This window comes from Acinonyx jubatus, chromosome C1 (genome assembly GCF_027475565.1).
Source record: "Acinonyx jubatus isolate Ajub_Pintada_27869175 chromosome C1, VMU_Ajub_asm_v1.0, whole genome shotgun sequence".
In the NCBI taxonomy this organism is placed as follows: domain Eukaryota; kingdom Metazoa; phylum Chordata; class Mammalia; order Carnivora; family Felidae; genus Acinonyx; species Acinonyx jubatus.
Window position 1 is genome coordinate 65,003,345 of NC_069381.1, and position 20,227 is coordinate 65,023,571.

Consider the following 20,227-nt stretch of genomic DNA (forward strand, 5'->3'; position numbering starts at 1 on the left):
CCAAGTGGGCTCTGTGCTGACAGCAGTGAGCCCTATGCAGGACTGGAGCTCACCAACTGTGAGATCATGACCTGAGCCGAAGTTGGACGCTCAACCCACTGGGCCACCCAGGCACCCCTCAGCTAGGGCTCTTTAACAAAAAGTCGGATCAGGGGCGCCTGGGTGGCTCAGTCGGTTAAGCATCTGACTTCAGCTCAGGTCATGATTTCACATTCCATGAGTTTGAGCTCCACGTCAGGCTCTGTGCTGACAGCTCAGAGCCTGGAGCCTGCTTCGGATTCTGTGTCTCCCTCTCTCTCTGCCCCTCCCCTGCTCATGCTCTGTCTCTCTCTGTCTCAAAAATAAATAAAAACATTAAAGAAAAGTTAAAAAAATTAAAAAAACAAAAAGTCGGATCAGCAAGACAAAAACAGTTTATTAACACATACACAGTGCCCATCATGTGGGACAAACTTCAGTAACTCCAAGCTGTGGCTTAGAAAAAGATCTATGTTTCCCTAAATTCACCGCAGCATTATTTACAGTAGCCAAGATATGGCAGCAACGTAAGTGCCCATCAATGGGTAAATGGAGAAAATATACATATGACAGAATATTACTCAGCCAAAAACAAAAAAAAGAACAAAATCTTGCTATTTGTGACAGCATGGTTGGACCTAGAGAGTACAATGCTAAGTGAAGTAAGTCAGAGAGAGAAAGACAAATACTGTACCATATGATTTCACTTATTTGTGGAATCTAAAGACAAAACAAATGACGAGGCAAACAAACAAAAAAACCAGAAACAGACTCTAATACAGAGAACAAACTGGTGGTCAGAGGGGATGGGGTGGGGGATGGGCAAATAGGTGAAGGGGATTAAGAGGTACGAACTTGCAGTTATAAGGTAAATAGATCACAGGAATGAAAAGTACAGCCTAGGGAATATAGTCAATAATACTGTAATAATGTGTGGTGATACATGCTGACTACACTTGTGGTGGGCGTTGTGTAAGATACAGAATCACTGAGTCCCTATGTTGTACATTTAAAATTTATGTAACTTTACATGCCACCTGCAAAAAAAAAGTTACAACACCAGCTTAGGTAGCATTTATATCCTACCTTTAGGCAGAAAAGGGAAGGGGAGAGCTTTTCTGGCTTCATTTTTTTTTTTTTTTTAGAGAGAGAGAGAGAGCTAGTGAGCTTGAGATCAGGGGAAGGGCAGAGGGAGAGAGAAGGGGAGGAGAAAGAGGGGAGGGGCAGAGAGAGAGGGGGCAGTAAGAATCTCAAGCAGCCTCCATGCTCAGCACAGAACCTGACTGAGGGATGGATCCCATGACCTTGGGATGACCTGAGCGGAAATCAAGAGTCAGACGCTCAACCAACTGAGCCACCCAGGCGCTCCTCCTCCTTCTTAATTGCCTTTAGCTCAAAATTATTTTTATGTCAAGAGGCATATTTTGGGGTGATGTATTCTAATTTCCTTCAACTAAAACAACAAGCTGCTACCACCCTTAGGGCAGAAAAAAACAGCATGACAAGAAAAAGTTCCCAGAACTAATAGGCCAAAGCTCTATGGAAGAAGCTAATCTAAGTGGGGGCTTCCTAGTAACAAGTGAAATTGCTCAGGGTGGGGTTGTCCCATGATAGCTAGAGTCACGAAGAAGACACTTTTGCTGCCAGAGGTAATACCCAAGAGTAAGACACGAGCAGATATACCCCAAGATCTCGCACATCTGCCCTCCCGTCTCTAGTGGGTACCTCCTATTGGCCAAACCCAGACATAAACCAGCTGAGGTGGGAGTCTGAGAAAGCAGCTTGCAGAAGTGGGATTTTCTGTAATATTGAGTAGAATTGGGCACCTACCTGAGGCACAGATCTGGAGGCAAAGATGCAGTGACCACTTAAAACCCCTTTTCTTCCCTCCAACTTTCAATCCAACCTCTGGTCTTCTCTCCATTCCTAAACACAGGATAAATGTTCACGCCTTCACTACTCTTGCAGAATAGAATGCAATCTCTGTGTTTCTTCCTACCGGAATTTAATAAATGTTCAAAGCGCAATTTGACTGCATTATATAGCTTTTCTCATGCCATCAGTTACATAAAGTACCCCGTTGGTACTTTATAGTACTTTGATTATATTTCTTTTGTAGCAATAATTTTTGCTTTACAGTATAGTGACTTATGTATATGTCCTTCTCTCCTAATATTAAAAACAGTTTTGGCTAATGCTTGACTAAATATGCCCCCTCATTCAACACTTTTTTTTAGTGCCGAATGTGTGGACTGTGAATTGTGTCCATAGGGCATTACCTGAGGTGGTCTGCCTTCACCTGCTTATGGTGATATCCATTAGTTCAGAGACAATAGGAAAAGAACTTTCATCCTGAGATATGGGCCGATGAAAACTACAATGGATGTCAAGATTTTGCCCTCACTGTCTTTGGATATTCCATTGCTGGAATAAACCCAATTTAGTTAGAAGAATAAATACATGGAATTTTTTTTAAGATTTTTTTTCCTTCCAAAGACAGAGAAGATTTCTATCTCTTTTTCAAGATAAGGCTATAGAGGGTAGGAAAGTTATGGCCAGTATGTTTTTCCTTTACAAGTGGTATGGAGCTTGATTTATTAACACCAATATTAGAGTTGGTTACTATCTACAAATGTACTTCAAACTATATATTTCCCAATGTTTCATCATATAAATTTCCCAGTATTCTGAGAAGAGGTAATTCACCTGTGAAGCAACATTCTCTATTAAGCATCCATGTGCCACGGACTGTGCAAACGTTTCAGGAGGGTTAGTTCTGCACAGAGTTTGGTTATAATGATCCCTGGGATTCTTTTCAGGAATGTGGACTGGGGCTATCAAGGGTCCAGTTTAGATTAAAAAGATACCATCTAACTGAATCACAGCAATGTCAAAGACATGCTTTCAACATATAGGCCTTAGTCATTCCAAGATCTCAATATCTAGAAACTTGCAACTATTTTGTAATTTCCGCAAATTTGAGATACTATACTTCAAAGTCTCAGACAATGGACTTTTGAGACTCCCTCCTGTACTGTTCTAATTTTGCTTCTTTCCAGGCATATTTTGTTTTAAAAATATTTAGCACTCATCTGGGCTACATTTTCTATGCATTCCATATTTCTATGCATGGAAAATATGCTTATTCTGAAAATCATGTAAATTGTAAGTTACAAGAATGGACTCTTATTCGTATTCAAGAATATTGATTTCTTCCATGGTTTAAGATTATGATTCATGAGATTCTCTGTGGTGCAGAGTATTCTTCCAGATTCTAGAGTCTGAGGATGTAGGATTAAAATGGGACTTTGGATGCAGGGATTCAACATTTTGCTTTACTGTTAAGTAGCTCTGTGATTTGAGGTTAATTTCTTTACTTCTGTAAGATTTACTTTTTTTTTTTTTGTAAAATTAGGAGCTTGGACTTCACAAGATTAATTCCAAGCTCTTTTCCAGCTCTGAAATTCTATGATACTATGATTTAAATATTTGCATATATGGGGCAGACACTTAACACTCTACAAAGTGCACACTTCTGACACATGAGGTTCTAAGTGACATAACTTGATTTTGAAAGTATCTTTGATGAGCAAGTGGTAGAAGAAACACATAAAGACATTGGCAGCCTGTAGGTTACAGACCATCCTTCTGTGATTTTATCTCACTTTTCCCTAGTTTTTTATTCAAAACAAGTTTTACCACAATTTGCAGTTGAGCAGAATCAAAGTAGGATACAAAAATCAATCCATGTTTTTCCTGTTTCGTAGATTATTTAAAATTACAAATGATGTGCCAAGTATCTATAATTGGTCCCAGTTAGCCATTTGTGGGCTGAAATGACAAGACGGTGTGTCCAGAGGAGTGAGAATATCATTTCGTTACTTCAGGCAGGTGAAGTCTGGACAAGAAGAGACAAGCTCATAATCTTCAGTGAGACCTGGGCAGTGGGGAGGGTATGGGAATAATAGACCGAGCAGATAGGAAGGAACAGGAAGATCAGTGGTAGCCAGGACCAGAGAGACTGGGAACACTCGTGACCTGAGGAAGAATCACGTGAAGGCAAGCCCTAAAGCTTCCACAGTGATTGTTGATCAGAATGATGGCTAGGTGGCTCTGTTCAGCTGCTAATTTCATGTTTTCTCTTTTTTGCTATTAGTCACAAAATGAATTGGTTGCATTAAGAGCCAGTATCAGTCGTAAAAACACATTAGCTGTTATTTTTCTCTGCACTGCGTTTATTATTGTTGTTTTCCCTTAATGCCAGTTATTATAAATACATTGCAAAAATTTAGAATAATATACAGGATTATAAGACAAAGACTCACAAGGGCTAATTGTAACCCGTGCACTCTTTTAAATCATCATTTATTAATTTATATGACACTTCAGGGTGATCAAATCCCTTCACCGAAATCAAAGATAAGGACAGTGGAACTAAGCTTAAAATATCTAAAGAAATAGGTTGTTTACTTCATTCGTCCCAGGTGCCTGGCAAAAAGTATGTGGATATGCAAACAGGTGGAGAATCAAGTAGAATCTTGGCTCTATAAGTCACCAGTAAAAGCTGCCTACATTGCTAAGAGTGTTTCCTAAAAATGACCCATTAAGAGGGGGGCTCTACCTAGGCTTCCAAGGGTGATTTGCTGTTCTAATGTGGTGCTTCCTACCTGGAGCTGTAAAAAAGCATCAGAAAGGGCACTGATGCTTAACTGTTCAGTGGATTTTCAATCAAAGTTCCAAAGTCATTCAACAGGAAAAGATAACCTTTTCAAAAACAGTCCTGGAACAAATAGATAAATAAATACAGAGGAAGAAAGAAACTCCAACCCTTGCCTCACCCTACATATGAAAGTTAACCCCAAATGGGTTCTAGAGTTAAATAAAGAGCTGAAATTATGACATTACTAGAAGAAAGTTTAAATGAAAATCTTTATGATCCTGGATTAGGTAAAGATTTCCCAATCAGGACATAAAATCCACACAAAATAGAAATTGAAAAATAGACTAGATCAAATTAAAAATGTTTTCCCTTTGAAATACCTATGTAAACAAAGAGCTGATAGACAGAAAAATAAGCAAAGACCCATCCAGGGCATACAAAGAACTCTTACTCAAAGCAATTTTAAATAGACAAAAGATTTGAACAGATACCTTGCAAAAGTGGCCAGTTACATCATAATCCATCACAAAGGGTGACCAACACCAGCAGTCATGGGGAAATGCAATTGAAAACACAGCACTGCCTATGACTCTCTTACAGCAAAGCGTGCTTTCAGGAAATTAACATTGCATTGAAGCTTACTACGTCCATAATTTGGGAAAATAAGGATTCTATGGTCACCTAGAAGACGAAAGCAAAAGTGTAGAGAGATAGAGGAAATTGGGTTCCGAATATTTCGTCATGGAGCTCAGTATTCACACAGAAACATTATTAAAAGGGACAAATGAGGGCATCCAGTGGCAAGTCAGACATGAGTAGCCATTACGGATTCATACTCTCTCAATGGCATTTCACCTTCCAAAGATCTCCTTGGGACAAAATTCCGTTCTCATGTAGGTCATAGTTTGGACTCTTCTGTCACATAATTGTATTATCTCTACTATAGCGAAGTGAATCCCTTTGACACTCTGTGAAAATATAATATACTTTATATCATAAAGACATCTCTCAGGATTTCCAGCCTACGGTCACTTTTTCTTGGAATGGAGCAGACAGATTTATCATTCGGCAATCCTAGTAGAAAAAGACTTGAGACGATTATTTCCTTTTAAAAAGAGATTAAAAAATAGTGCTACTTCTGGTTTTAAGGGAGTAGCTTGGAAACTTCCTGTCTTGAAACAAACAATAAAACCTGGCTACAATAAAAGAAATCAATAAATAAAAAGAGCTATTTAAAAGTCCTGGAAAAAAATAAAAGCACTGGAAGGAACCAAGGCAACCAGAAATAAGAAAGAAAGAAACCTTGAGGTGAGCTCCTCTTTCTATGCAACTTTTACCCCTTGAGGCACTTGCTGATTAACAGGTTTGAAGGTCAAAATCTACATAAAAGAGGCTTAAAACTTGCTGTAATTTTTCTGGGCTAGTGATATAAAATAGGAGTTTAGAGATACCAAGGAACTCATGACTTCACCAGCAATGTCCTGAAGAAAAGGGAACCATGGAGAAAGGAAGTCATCTTTCTAAGTGGCTTTTGCCCTCATATAATATTATAAAATGAGTAAGGATGAAGAACCTCAGCTTGTTTTCTGTGAAACTACCTGGAGCTTCCCAACTCTTTGTTCAGAATGAGCCTCCAACGACCACCACAAGTTGATATTTGTAGGGGAAATTTCCAGTACAAGCCCTTCCCTTTTTTGTGTGTGTAGTTCAAGGTGAACTAACACACCATGGAAACAGCAACAAAGGAAACCCAAGAGTCTTGAGACCAGTGTCTGATGAAGAAAGGCTTAAATTAGGAGGATGAAAGAAGAATGGATTTTGAGAAGTGAGGGGCTGGCTGCATTAGTTCTCCTGTTTTGTTGTATTTTGTTTTTGTTTTGTTTTGTTTTGTTGGAAACCCATTGATCTCAGACTGTAGAGACCACCAAGGATATTTTACCAACTTGACTAGGTCAGGAGTCAACAAACTTTTTCTGTAGAGGCTGGTTAGTAAGCATTTTCAGCTTTTCCGTCCAAGTAATCTCTATTGCAACTACTCAGCTCTGCTGTTGTAGCATGTAAGCAGCCAGAGACAAAAAGCAAATAATGAGAAAGGCTGTGTTCCAATAAAATATTATTTATAGACACTGAAATTTAAATGAATTTTGTGTAATTTTCATGCATTATGAATTGCTATTTTCTTTTGATATCCTTTTTTTCACGATTTAAAATGTAAACAAAGGGGAACCCAGCTGGCTCAGTCAGTTGAGCGTCTGACTCTTGATTTTGGCTCAGGTCATGATCTCATGGTCATGGGATCAAGTCCCATGTCAGTCTCTGCACCGACAGCACCGAGCCTGCTGAGGATTCTCCCTCCCTCTCTCTCTCTCTTGCTCTCTAAATAAATAAATAAACATTACAAAATAGCTTTAAAATTTAAAAATAGGTGATGGAGATAAAGGAGTACACTTGCTGTGATGAGCACTGGGTGATGCACCGGGTGAAGTGTTGAATCACTATGTTGTACACCTGAAACTAATATTACACTGTATGTTAACTAACTGGAATTTAAATAAAAACTTAAAAAAATATTAAAAAAAAGCCATTCTTCAGTCACAGGCTGTACAAAAACAGGTGGTGGGTACACTGCACCCATGGCTATAGCTTTCCAATCTCTCTCTTAGTGTCTCAAGTCCTCCCTGATATTCAGGATCCTCAGGAGATTCTGTCCTCTTTCTCTGTAATGACAGCATTATGGTCATATGGAATTTGGGGGAAATACTCTGAGGGCAACTGTTCCTGGAATTGACTTCATCTGCTTAATAGCCACATCATCAAGGAAGAGAAGATGGCTTGTCAGTTTTGTGGTTATTCTCCGTGTTTGCTCCAGAAATCACTTGCTTGATTCTTCTCCTTCAGAGTAACAGGCTCTAAACATGAGTGAGGAATCATTTAATATGATGAACTGTACTGTCAAGAAGGTAATGTGGAATGAGACATAATTTTTGTTTTTTTTGTTGAAATTTTACATTTGTTAGTGAATGGCTTCTATTTATGAACAGGTATAAGGTGACTAGGTTCCTGGGGCACCTGGGTGGCTGCAGGTCAGGTCATGATCTTCTGGCTTCTGCGTTTGAGCCCTGCATCAGGCTCTGTGCTGTCAGCCTGCTTCAGATTCTGTGTCTTCCAATCTCTCTGACCCTCCCCCACCCCTCTCAAAAATAAATAAACATTAAAAAAAAAAAGACGACTAGATTCCTGCACATGTTCGGAGGAACCATCAGTAATGAGGCAAGTGACTGGCTGGCTGGCTGAAACAGCTTTCAGATACTGACTACCATCTTTTCCTTATGAGTCGAGCCAGGGAATAGTCTGATACATGAGAAAATTAAAAGAGAAAGATGGGAAATGGCAATAAGATAATAAGGGCATATGATAGTACACATCCAACTGTGAGTAAGATTGTTATAGTTCAGAAATTTACACTCAAGTGAAAAACAACAACCCAGAAATCTATCCCTAAGATTATAATAAGTTTATGCAAATCTTTTAAATTCAAATGGGAAAGTTTTACAAATGAATTTTAGGTGGACATAAGGATACCCCATTCCAAGGCAAGTTTCCAGTTATGAAAAAGGAAATCAAAGCTGATGTTTATAACAAATTTGGCAATGGTTTTCTTGCCTCTATCAAAAACTGCATCCTTTCCCCCCACCCCTGCTCCCCGCCCCCAGAGAGTACTTGGGATGAACGAAGGCAATAACTTTGCCGAGTTTTGCTACAAAAGGGAAAGCTTAAGGTGGATATACCAGGACAGGAGCATGACGTTGCTTCGGAGAGGGTACTTTGGCAAGAAATGGAGCATTTGAGCGAAAAGACTCTCAGTACTGGCTCCCAAATCACTGTAACATTGTCCAAGTCAAGCTGCAAGTAAGTGAGAGCTTTGCAAAGGCCATTAATGGAAAGGGCCAGTAGATGGCATAAATAAGTCAGGATAGACTCAGAGGCTCAAGGAAAGGAAAAGGACGTTCTTTCGGGCAGCTCCTTACTTTTATGTCTAACACTTCTGCCTGAGCTTGTACTATTCGCCTCTCTGACCCTAGCTCTCTGAACTGTGGTTGCACCTTTAGTTCACATTCAAGAATGGTCCCACAAACACAGCCTAAGGTACTTAGGACCAGAAACTCAATGAAATGGTGAGATCCAAAGAGGATTATGTTTACCATCATTATTTTCCTTTCTAACCCCTTCTCTTCCTTCTTCCTCCCTCCCTCCCCCACCTTCCCTTCTTTGATGCCTCAGGTGCAAATATATGAGCCACTTATATTCTGCTCACCATCATCACTAGTTGTAAAACACTTTCATTTAAAAAATTTCCCCTTCTCTCTCAGGATTTCCATTTAAGTCTCCCCCATAGGCATTCAAGGGCATGTAACTGAGATTTACTCTTGAAAGTGTATGTACACTGGTGACATATATGTTATACATGCTTATATTTTTAATTTTCATAAATGGCCCTATGTTGTTGATTTTTTGCTTCTTAGTGTTTTCACTGAACACTAGGTTTCTGAGACATATTCAAGTTGCTGTCGCTTCTAATTGCTATCTGGTATTATTCTGTGCTAGGTGTGCACCTGCTACAATTTAATGGGCTATTCCTTTAGTGATGGACAAAACTAGGCCTCCATTATTTAGGAGTTATCTTTTATTTTTTCTTTCCTCTACTTCACACATAGACTGGGAAAATGCTACATTTTGTTAAATGGCTCCTATAAATGTGATACGCAGTGAATAAGACTGAGAAAGCAAGCTGTTTTGGAAAAGTATTCTGAGCCCACTACAGATCTGTTCTGCTCCTTTAAGGCTGCTAGAAGGACTTTCTGATTCTTATTCCTAATTTTTATGTTTTTACTAACCATAAGGAGGAAAACCAATGAGATATTTATGTTCATTCTATTCTTAAATTTATTTTTTCTTGTTCTAACAGTGTAATTTGAAGAGAGAGCAAAAGTGAGAATATTATAAAATTAAAATAACTAGTTAATGTTTTATAACCAACATCATGGCTATTTCTAATCTGAATCCTCTCTATATACACAATACTTTGTATGGAAAATGCATATGTACTCTGCAACATTAAACACCAGTAAAATATTTATGCCAGATATATGGGCAATATGGTGGGTTGGAAAGATTATACTTTTTTGGTATAGGCCAAGAGTGTCAAACTTTTTCTATAAAGGCTGCTATGGATAAATTGTGTCTCCTTAAGATTTGTGTTGAAGTTCTAACTCCCTACGTGACTACATTAAAGATGGGGTATTTAAGAAGGCTATTAAAGCTAAGTGACGTCATAAGAATAGAGTTCTGATTCACTAGAATTGTGCTCTTATAGGAGGAAGGGGAGACACAAGAGCTGTCTCTCAACCATGTGAGGATGCAGTGGAATGCAGCCTTCTGCAAGCCAGAATCGGGTTCTCACCAGAACCTTACTGCTGGCACTCTGAGCTCAGCCTTCCAGCGTACCAGGGTATCCAGAACAGTGAGAAAATAAATTTCTATTGTTTAAACCACCCCCTCTATGGCATTTTGTTATGGCAGCCTGAGCTGACTAATGCAAAGGCCCAGATAATAAATATTTTAGGTTTATGTGCCAGGACCAGCATTACAAAACTTGTTCTGGGATGCTTTTCTAAGAAGGTGACAGTTGGCTAAGGAATCAATCATGAGCGGGATCCAATTATGCAAAACTCAAGGTGTTCTTGGCAGAGCAAACAGTAGGCGTGAAGTTCTCAAGGTGGTGGAGGTTGCATCCAGCTGGTGAGGGAGGGAGGTAGGGTGTGCTCAGGACAACAATAGACCCAGTGTGTCTGGTTTAAAGTGTGAAAGTATGAATCATGTGAAAAGGAAAGAGAATGAGGAGGGTCATGGTGAGAAGATGGAAAGAAATTTGGATTTTATCATAAAGTGTTATGGGAAGATTTTAAGTGTGTGAGTGTACTTTGTGTGTTTAACCTTGTATTTCTTTTGGACGCCTTAAAGCCCGGAAGTGACTTGATCTGATTTATGTTTTGTTTTTTTTTAAAAAAACAAATCACTTTGGCTACTAAATGGAGTAGAAGCTGGGCACCCAGTTAGGAGTCAATTGTAAATCTGGAACGTGATTGCTGGAAAGAGTGGGTGGATTTCAGATATTATTTTGACATGGAATCATCAGGATTTGTTGATGGATTACATATGGAAGGCAAGAGAAAGACAGGATGATGTACCATGTTTTGGTTTCAACAACTATAAGAAGGATGGTGCAATTCACTAAGATGGAGAAAATAGGGAAAGAATAGAGTGTTTTTCTTCTTTTTTGAAATGTTTACTTATTTTTGAGAGACAGAGAGAGACAGAGTGTGAGCAGAGTAGGGACAGAGAGAGAGGGAGACACAGAATCGGAAGCAGGCTCCAGGCTCTGAGCTGTCAGCACAGAGGCTGATGCAGGGCTCGAACTCATGAGCTGTAAGAACATGACCTGAGCCAAAATCTGCTGCCCAACTGACTGAGCCACCCAGGCGCCCCAAATAGAATCTTTCTCTAAGGAGAGGGAGGCAAGAGTTTATTTTGGGAATGTCGCTTATTGGATGCTATTAGAAATGCATGGAATTATTGAGTATATAGTTATAGGTACAAAATCCACGTCTCAGTTGAGAATGTGGGTTGGGTGCGGTCTTCAGCACAGAGATGGAAGAAAAGCCATGGAACTGAATGGAAGCCCCTGGGACAGCAGTGAGCAGGGCAGAGAAAACAGGGACTCGGGGCTGAAGTTTGGGGCATTTAGTGGCCGAGCAGAGAAGGAGCCATCAAAGGGCACTTCTAGGAAGGAAACTTCCAGGAAGGTAGGAAGGACATTTACCTCAGGTTAGCAGTTATTATAGAAATGAAGATCAGAGGGATTTCAAGAAGGCCAAAGAAGTCAGTTGTTTTGGATGCTGATTGAGGGGTTGTGAAGGATGAAGACTGAGCAATGACCACTGGGTTTGGCAATGGAGATTGTCGGTGGACCTGACACGAGCAGTTTCTCTAACAGAAGGGGATAGAGACCTTAATGGACAGTGTTGAGAAGAGAGTAAGGGTAGGAATTTAGAGATTAAGAAGGAAAATAGCATGAGCACTGAACCTGCCTCTTAAGACCCGAGACTGAAGTTGATCTCTTCCACTTACTAATTGAACCATCTGGGGAAAATCATGTAATTTATTTTAATCTCATTGTGTTTCTCTGTAAATTGGGTGTAAAACAGCACACACAGGTTAGCCATGAGGATTAAATGAAATAATTCAGGGAAGTGCATAATGCACATAATAGACACTTTACAAGTATCATTTGTCTTTTCCTCTCACATTCTATTCATTTGATCCACCTTCTTCTTCTGTGAATGAAGGTCTCCAATATATGTAGAGTCACAGCTGGCTTTTCCAAGTGCCAAGGAACTCTGATGTTGTGAGTACAAAATCTTCTAAAATAAAAGATTTTGCTGCTCTAATTTCCCCATCTGTGCATGATATGCAATAAGCATAAAACTCTCCATCTTGGTTTCTGGGGGCTACCACATGGGAGAGCAAGAGGATACTTGTGCCATATCCTGAGCATTTTCCTTGGGATCTGTCAAGTGGTTCTGATCTGAGGTTCATCTACACCTAAGGTGTACATACCTATGGACTGAGTGATAAGAGAACATTCATAAGCCAAAATTGATGCACTTTTTCCCAGAAAAGCAAGGTTGGCATTGTCCAGTGTGTGCTGAGGAGCTCTAGAAGCTCTGTTGTCTGTTCCTATTTAATTGCATTGCACATGCACTTATGTCTATACTTGAAGAATGGGTTGGAGGAGCCAGCGAATAGCATCCCTCAGTCTTCTACACTGTTGCCTCCCCCAGGAGATTTTGTTTCATAGCAGGCCACCCTGGTACCCACAATTGAAGAGGAAAGTGCATTATTCTAATTGAGGGACTTGCCACATTCAATTTACCTTCTTTTAAGGATGTGTCCTTTTTTTCTGTCTATCTCCCCACCCCTGCACCTGTCACTAGAAAAAATAGTCTCTTTAAGCTTCATAATTAAAAAATGCTCTACTGATTAAAATATTTGTTTATGCAATAACAATAATAATAACTAATTGCATTCAGCTTGATGAGTTTTATATCACGTTTCAGCCAAGTAGGACTCAAAACATCTGAGCTATTAAATCCTGATAAGTGATAATGGAAAAGACTGCTCAGCCTTAACTGTAGTGATGTTACCAGCAGCGCTATAATTATAATTTCCTCTTTCATTAAGTACCACAATTTGCCATTGATTTTTATGTAAAACCCCATGGACTTCAATGGGAGTTCCTTATATACAGCAAAGGGAAAAGATGCCTTTTGTTATTTCTTTGAATGTTTCTAAAACATTAAAACTTTAATCCTTTACAGTGTGATTGGGTCATCCTATTTATATCTTATTTTCTGCAAAAAGTGTATATAAAGCTACTGCAGTTCTGCTTAGAATGTTTATTGTTTTTGGAAAAATTCGGTACCGAATCATATTTTCAAGAGAACTGTAACACAAGTGGTGTCTGTTTGAAGATTGATAGAAGTTCAAGAGAATAATCTTCTTAGAATCTACAGAATCTCTTTTCTCATACTTCATGCCACATTTCACCTGGTTTTATTGTTGTGTGTGTGTGTGTGTGTGTGTGTGTGTGTGGTTGTGTGTGTACATGTGTTGATAGTGCCTGAAGTCTGTGAACTTCCTGGGATATGTTCGCATGGGATACGAGACATGCTAAAGAGGCAAATTCCCCTCTGCTCCCAAATATCCACTCACCATTCCAGCCAGCCATCCTCTCACACTCTCCACCTCCTTCTCTGCTTATGAACACACTCTTTTGCACCTACGTGCCTTCTGTTACAGGGCACAATCACACCTATTGTCAGGCCAGCATTTCACTTGCCATTAAAGTAGTAGAACTGGAAAATGGCAACTCGTTAGATCTCTTATCAGTATTCCTCCTTCCTTCCGCCCTTATTTCCTCCTTCCTTATTCCTTTCTCCTTCCTTCCTTCCTTCCTTCCTTCCTTCCTTCCTTCCTTCCCTCCCTTCTTTTCCCCTGCTGAGGACTTGATGTTCACAAAGGAGAAGTTTGCACACTCCCATCTTGTTAGTTAAAGCAAAAACAGGAGTAATTTTCATTGTGGGAAGGAGCATCCCCTGTTTAATGCTTACTGAGTATCCTGTAAGAAGGTCCTGGGGATTATGGCTGGTTGTAGATTCCACTTTTAGGAGTAGAGCTGACTCCAGGCCCATGCACAGTGTTGTGGGGGGTGGGGGGAATGAATCATGGTTCTTCTTTGCTTATGATTTTCTAAAACAAAGCATGTCTCAGCAGTTCAAGGTAAATTCATGAGCATGCCTCAGTCTGTGTGTGCATAAGGAGTTCAACTCTGCCACTATCTCACAAAGTGAATGTGGACAAGTTACCCAACCACTCTGGGCAAAGTTACTATTACAAGCTGAAGGTTAAGAATCAGATGAAACTAGGTTCTGTATCATCAGTTATTGCTTCTTAACCAATCCAAAGTTCAGATGTCCAATAATAATTTATTCCTGCCTATGTGCCCATATGGGTCATGGAGGTAAACAGACCTATGATGAGTACAGCTGGGTGGTTCTGCTTCAAACTGTGGATCCAGCTGAAGTTGGTTTGACGGCCAAGCTCAGATATGTTCCACCTGTTTATTCTGGGCCCAGACTGACTGGGCAGTAACTAATCTGGGGAAGCTCTTCTTATAATGTTATCAAAGGCACAAGAGAGTAAAACCAATCTCCCAGGCACTGCGAAGGCTTGTTTTGTGTCATGTCTGCTAATATCCTGTTGGTGAAAGTAAGTTTGGGGACTTATTCTGAAGTCATGGTATTGGAGGGAAGTATCTTTTTCCCATTGAGGTGGGGGAAGGCAGAAGAGTAACTATTTGTGAAGAATATGATTATAAGTAGAATTATTTTTTTTCTAGATATTTATGTTTCCGTTTTATGTGTTGGTACCTCCAGAAAGGAAGAGTTTGATAGAATGCATTTTGGGAATTTTTTTTCAAATTGTGGAGGTGGATTATCCTGGGGATAAGATAAAGCTTTGAAGTTACCAATTAAGTAAACACTATAAAAACTTCCCTATTTTGATTTTACTGTTTCTGTCTTTTAAAAAAATTTTCGTCAATTGATTTGATAATATTTAGGGGTTGGCTAAACCATGAGAAGCACTGTTGTTGGGGTCCAGAGAGGATAAATGCATGGGACGAAATTTGAGGTAGAATCTCTAACTGAAATATTACTACCCCATTTTATGTAATGGTGTCTTATTAGAAGTAGTAGCACAGCAGATATTAATTTGCACAGAATATATAATCATTTGTGCAAAGATATAACTTCCTTTTCCTCTAACTGAACATAATTTCTGTTTCAAGCCATGTTCCCATCCAAAGGAAGGAAGGGTGTTTATTTTCTCCCTTACAACTTGCAGGTAAATTCAGTCAAGTTTAGGGATTGTGTGTGTGTGTGTGTGTGTGTGTGTGTGGTCATTTCAAATTTAAACTAAAAGAAAATCAAGATTTTCTCCCTCTTCCTTCTTCTCTTTGATTATACTTCTCAGTCCCTGGGGTAATGAGCCACTGCTGTGGTGTCAGTGGGCAGAGGGGCCTGCCTTCCACTGGCGTCCTTTGAGGTATTCAAACTATCTGATGGTGTTGTCCCTTTATAGCAGCTGAGTTTGGAACTCATGTGTATAATATTGGCCTGTAGACTAATTCTCCCTTCCCAATTCTGAGGATCCTGAGTTTGGTGTACTTTGTTTCTGCAAACTCATGCCACACAGGATAAATGAAAAGCAAAAGCAAACAAAAAAGGTTGGCAATTCTCAGCCTCCTGTTGGGGCAGGCTGATGCTCTGTGAGGATGCTTAGAGTTTCTCTCTTGGGCATTTCTGTTTAGATGCTCTCTCTTCTCTTCTATGCTATTCTCCATGACTCCGGAAAGGTAATGAGTCACATTTTTCCCTGTCCATAGATCCCTCAATTTATCTTGGCCCTCGATTGTTTCTCCCCAGGGACTCTAAATCTATAGGCAGGGTATGGGCCAGTGGGCCAGTAACTAAGGCTCCTTATTCTCCAATTATTCTTTCTTCAAATCTTGAATGATCTTTATTTAGTGGGCCATAGATGCAGGGGGAAAAGTGTTTTCTCATATTATTTTAAATATTTCTACTCTTACCCATGAATTTACCACATGATCTGGCTTTTTGACTTTTGAAACCAAGAATATGACATCTTTTTATTCACTAATATTATTCACCCTGGAGGTGATGAGCTGCCCTAAGGAAAGATGATGATGGAACAAAAAAGAAGGAACAGAGCAACATGCCAGTTAATATCTCGCTATATCATCCTCTCTCTGCAGTTTTAGGAAATGAGAAGATCATTCTTTAACAACCATAATGGTCTGCCATGGTTAGACTCCTCAGTGTTTTCAAGTATTTTCACAACATCATCTCATTTAATTCTCACAGTGGCTCTCTGGGGTTGAGCTGATCTGCAGCTGTGGAAGTGTGGCTATGCTTTATCACTTACTGAGTGAGCTTTGTCTCTTGGGACTGTTGCTTTAGCTGGGTTAGGAAATCTAGGTATCCATGCAGCTGGAGCCATCTTGGGGAAAATGCTTCATCTTTTCAAGCATAATTCTTTTTTTTTTTAATTTTTAAATTTGAAATTGCTAAAGAGCAGTGGATACTTATTAAGGCTTTGCCAGATGTGCTAAAAGATGCTTCTATTCATAGGGATTTAGCCTCTCAGAAAACTTCAAGAATTCAACATAAAAGGCACAGCTATTTAAATTCACAAGCATACCATTCTGTCTTCTCTACTTTAAGCTTGCCTACTCTATTGGCTCATAAAGTAGAGTGTTCTGATTGAGCCTCAAACTAGGTTGGCCATGCATCCTTGGCTCCATTCTGCATCAGCTTCTATGGGGTACAGCAGGCAACCTCCGAGAAACTTCATAAAAACTGAGGGGTAGAAGTAGGAGAGATAGGAAAATGGAACAGGATGAAGCAGTGAGAGGAAAAGAATGGGAGTGCCTGGGTGGCTCAGTCAGTTATAGCATCTGATCCTTGATTTCAGCTCAGATCATGATCTCATGGTTCATAGGGTTGAGCCCCACATCAGGCTCTGCACTGCTTGGGATTCTCTCTCTCTTCCTCTCTCTCTCTGCCCTCCCCCCCGCTTGTGTGCTTTCTCTCTCTCTCTCTCTCTCTCTCTCTCTCTCTCTGTCTTCCTATCTCTCAAAATAAGTAAACAAGCGTAGAAAAAGAAGGAATTATAAAGTAGTGTGTCTATTACCTGCCTCTGCCCCTTTGACTAGTTCTGAGCCTGAGAGAAAGAGAGCCATAATGAAAACACTGAAGGAGTTTTCACAAGTAGGGACTCTTCTAGATTCTACTTTAGGCCCCAGGTGGTAAAACATGCAGAATGAGCATCCTGCCTCTAGCAGCCTAACTTCATCTTAGCCAATACTCAAAAGCTATAATTGTGAGCAAATTATTAAGCTTTTACTTAACAGTTTTCATGGAAGTCCATGGGCTCTGCCTCCTGCTTACGTGTAGAGACTAAAAAGCCTGTAAAGAAACACTGAAAGAAAAATTGCACTTAGCACCTTAACTCATTATTAGGGCATAAGCCCATCAGAATGTCATTGAAAGGGAAGCAAAGTCATTCTCTTGTTACAAAGACTAATGTTTAATAGAGCCTAGTTCAAATTTTGTCCTCATGATGTATTAAATAATGTGATCTTAGGTAAGTAACTAAACTTCCTGTGGTTCAGTTCACTCATTTCTAAAATGGGAATAGTAAGAGCAACCACTTCATTACTTTGTACAGATTAAGCAAATAAATACAGGATATCAACCATTTGTGGGTTTAAAGAAAATATGGCTCTGTATTGCTATTGTATAACTCTTTACAAAGGATTTGGAACAATTTCTTCTTTCCCTTCTTCCTTCCTACCTTCCCCACCTCTTTCCTTTCTTCTTTTCTTCCTTCTCCCCTTTTCCTTCCTGAATTTGAAACTAGCATCTTCCATCATTTTCCTGATTAAGACTGTTTTGATTGGCTCAGTGTGTACCTGATACCCACATTTTACTGATATGTCTTGATTTTATTTCTGTATTTTAAAAATAAACTTATTTTGGAATAATTTTAGATTAAGAGAAAGGTTGCCAAGATAGCAAAACATATTTCCCATATACCCATTGTCCCTTTTCTTAAAGTTAATGTCTTACCTGATCATGACACTTTTGTCCAAACTAAGAGATTAACATTGGTATATTACTATTAATTAACTAAAGACCCTATTTGGAGTTCATCAGTTTTTCCTTAAGTATGATTTTTCCATGCCAGGATCCAACGCAAGATAGTGCATTGCATTTAGTCATTTCTATTTGTTTTTTTTTTTTTAATTTTATTTTAGAGACAGTGAGTGTGTGAGTGGGAGAGGAGCAGAGGGAGAGAGAGAGGGAGAGAGAATCCCAAGCAGGCTCCATGCTCAGCACTGAGCCTGTTGTGGGGCTTGATTCCATGACCCTGGGATCATGACCTGAGCTGAAATCAAGAGTCGGATGCTCAACTGACTGAGCCACCCAGGCACTCCAGTTATTTCTATTTTTAAAAGAAAAAAATATATTTATGAAATATCAATCTTCAAAAAAAACCGAACACCATCAATTTGTTCATAAAACACTGATATTGATTAATTAGGCAACAAAGTCGCAAGAAATTGGAAAATTTTGATTCTTAAGTTCCACTAATATGACTGTATTCTATACGTTTAATGTCTCAACCCTCTTTGTATTTCTAGATTACAGGAAAAATTAGAGTATGGCCAGAAATTATAATTGTTTAATCAGTCAGATCTTTTAAGGTAACTTTCAGGAGAGATATGATATACATTATAAATGCTACTTATTATATACAGCCATCTAAGTGTTTGGATTTTAGTTCAATTGGGATAAATACTACTTAGTTTTAATTTATATAGCTATAAGAATAATACAAATAATGTACAAATTATCTTGTTAGATCATAATTTGGCCTTCATTTAGTTTTTGTTACTTAAATACTGGATGACCTTGGTAGAATTTTGTTGCTTAAATTTGATCATATACAAATAAAGAGATTGGTTTTGATGGTTTTGAAGGTGAAATTAATCTGGAAATCCCCTATGTTTTATTTTGTATATGTTTTGTGTTTTATTTTCCATATTTTGGTTATTTCATATTTATTTTCATAGTAAATCATGAATGGCTGAAGTCTGCCAAATATTTTTCTTAAGTTCTGTTGGAAAAAATAAGGTTTTTTTTTTTTTAGGTCTTAACACACTTTGATAGCTATATAGCATTACGTATATCAGTGGGTTAGATTATCTAGTTTCAATAGGTACAGGTAATTTAAAGATTGCTCTTCTGAGTTTAAGAGGAGCACTCTGCTCAGGACAGAGTGAGGAGGAGTGGTTTGGAAATGATGCCTCTCTAAAAAGAAAAACAAAACCCAAAAAACAAACAAACAAAAAACATGTGCAGATGACTTCAGAGTTTCACAAGAACCTCAGAGGTATCTCTGGGCATCATCTTATGGTCACAGTATAAATACCAACGAGTGTCATTGAGAAACCATGGCTTTGGCCAGCCAGATTTTAACTTCCTTCTGCGGTTTACCCCATTTTTTTCTTCTTTAACCGTAAGTGTTATACTTGTGTTTTTAGGCATGTCCCTTGAAAGCACCACTTAGGGCTTACAAAGTAGCACTTTTGGTCCACCATCCATCATCTTCCATAAAAGCCTGATGAACTTGTTGAAGGTTTTAGTTGAGACCCTGTTTAAATTTGCACTTGACTTGGAAGTGTGTCTCACAGAAATCTTCCAGATGGATCTCTGACCTATCAGGTGTAGAGAGGGTTTGCTGTAGTTTTTTCAGGTATTCATTATTCCACAGAGTTTATTACAGGAAATTTCTGTTTATATTTTGTTTGAGTTTTCAGCTGGTTTTAAAGATATAAATTGAATAATGTTATCCTTAGGGGGTGATGTTTCCAAGAGTGATCCTCTGAGTTTGGAGGACTGTACTGCAGCATTTTAGAATCTGTCATTTATAAAGAGCATAAATCCTTCCATTTATTTTTGAAAGTGGCTTTACAAATGAGTCTGGTATTTCAGACCGAGTGCAGTTATGAAAATTATACTTTAGTTTCATTCTGGCTGGCTGGGATTAGTCTAAACATGCATATTTTTCTAAAACATGTCCCATGTCTGACAAGAAAGGTGAACAGCTATGATTGCTATCATAACAGGATATTTTATAGTCTGTATGTGAAATGGAAGAGGCAGTAAATTTACTGATATTATAATACACTAGTTTGATGTATAGTGTGTGGTTAGATTTCACCCACAGGAAAGAATATCCATTTTACTACCCTTGGTGCTGAACATATTGTATGGTTTTTCT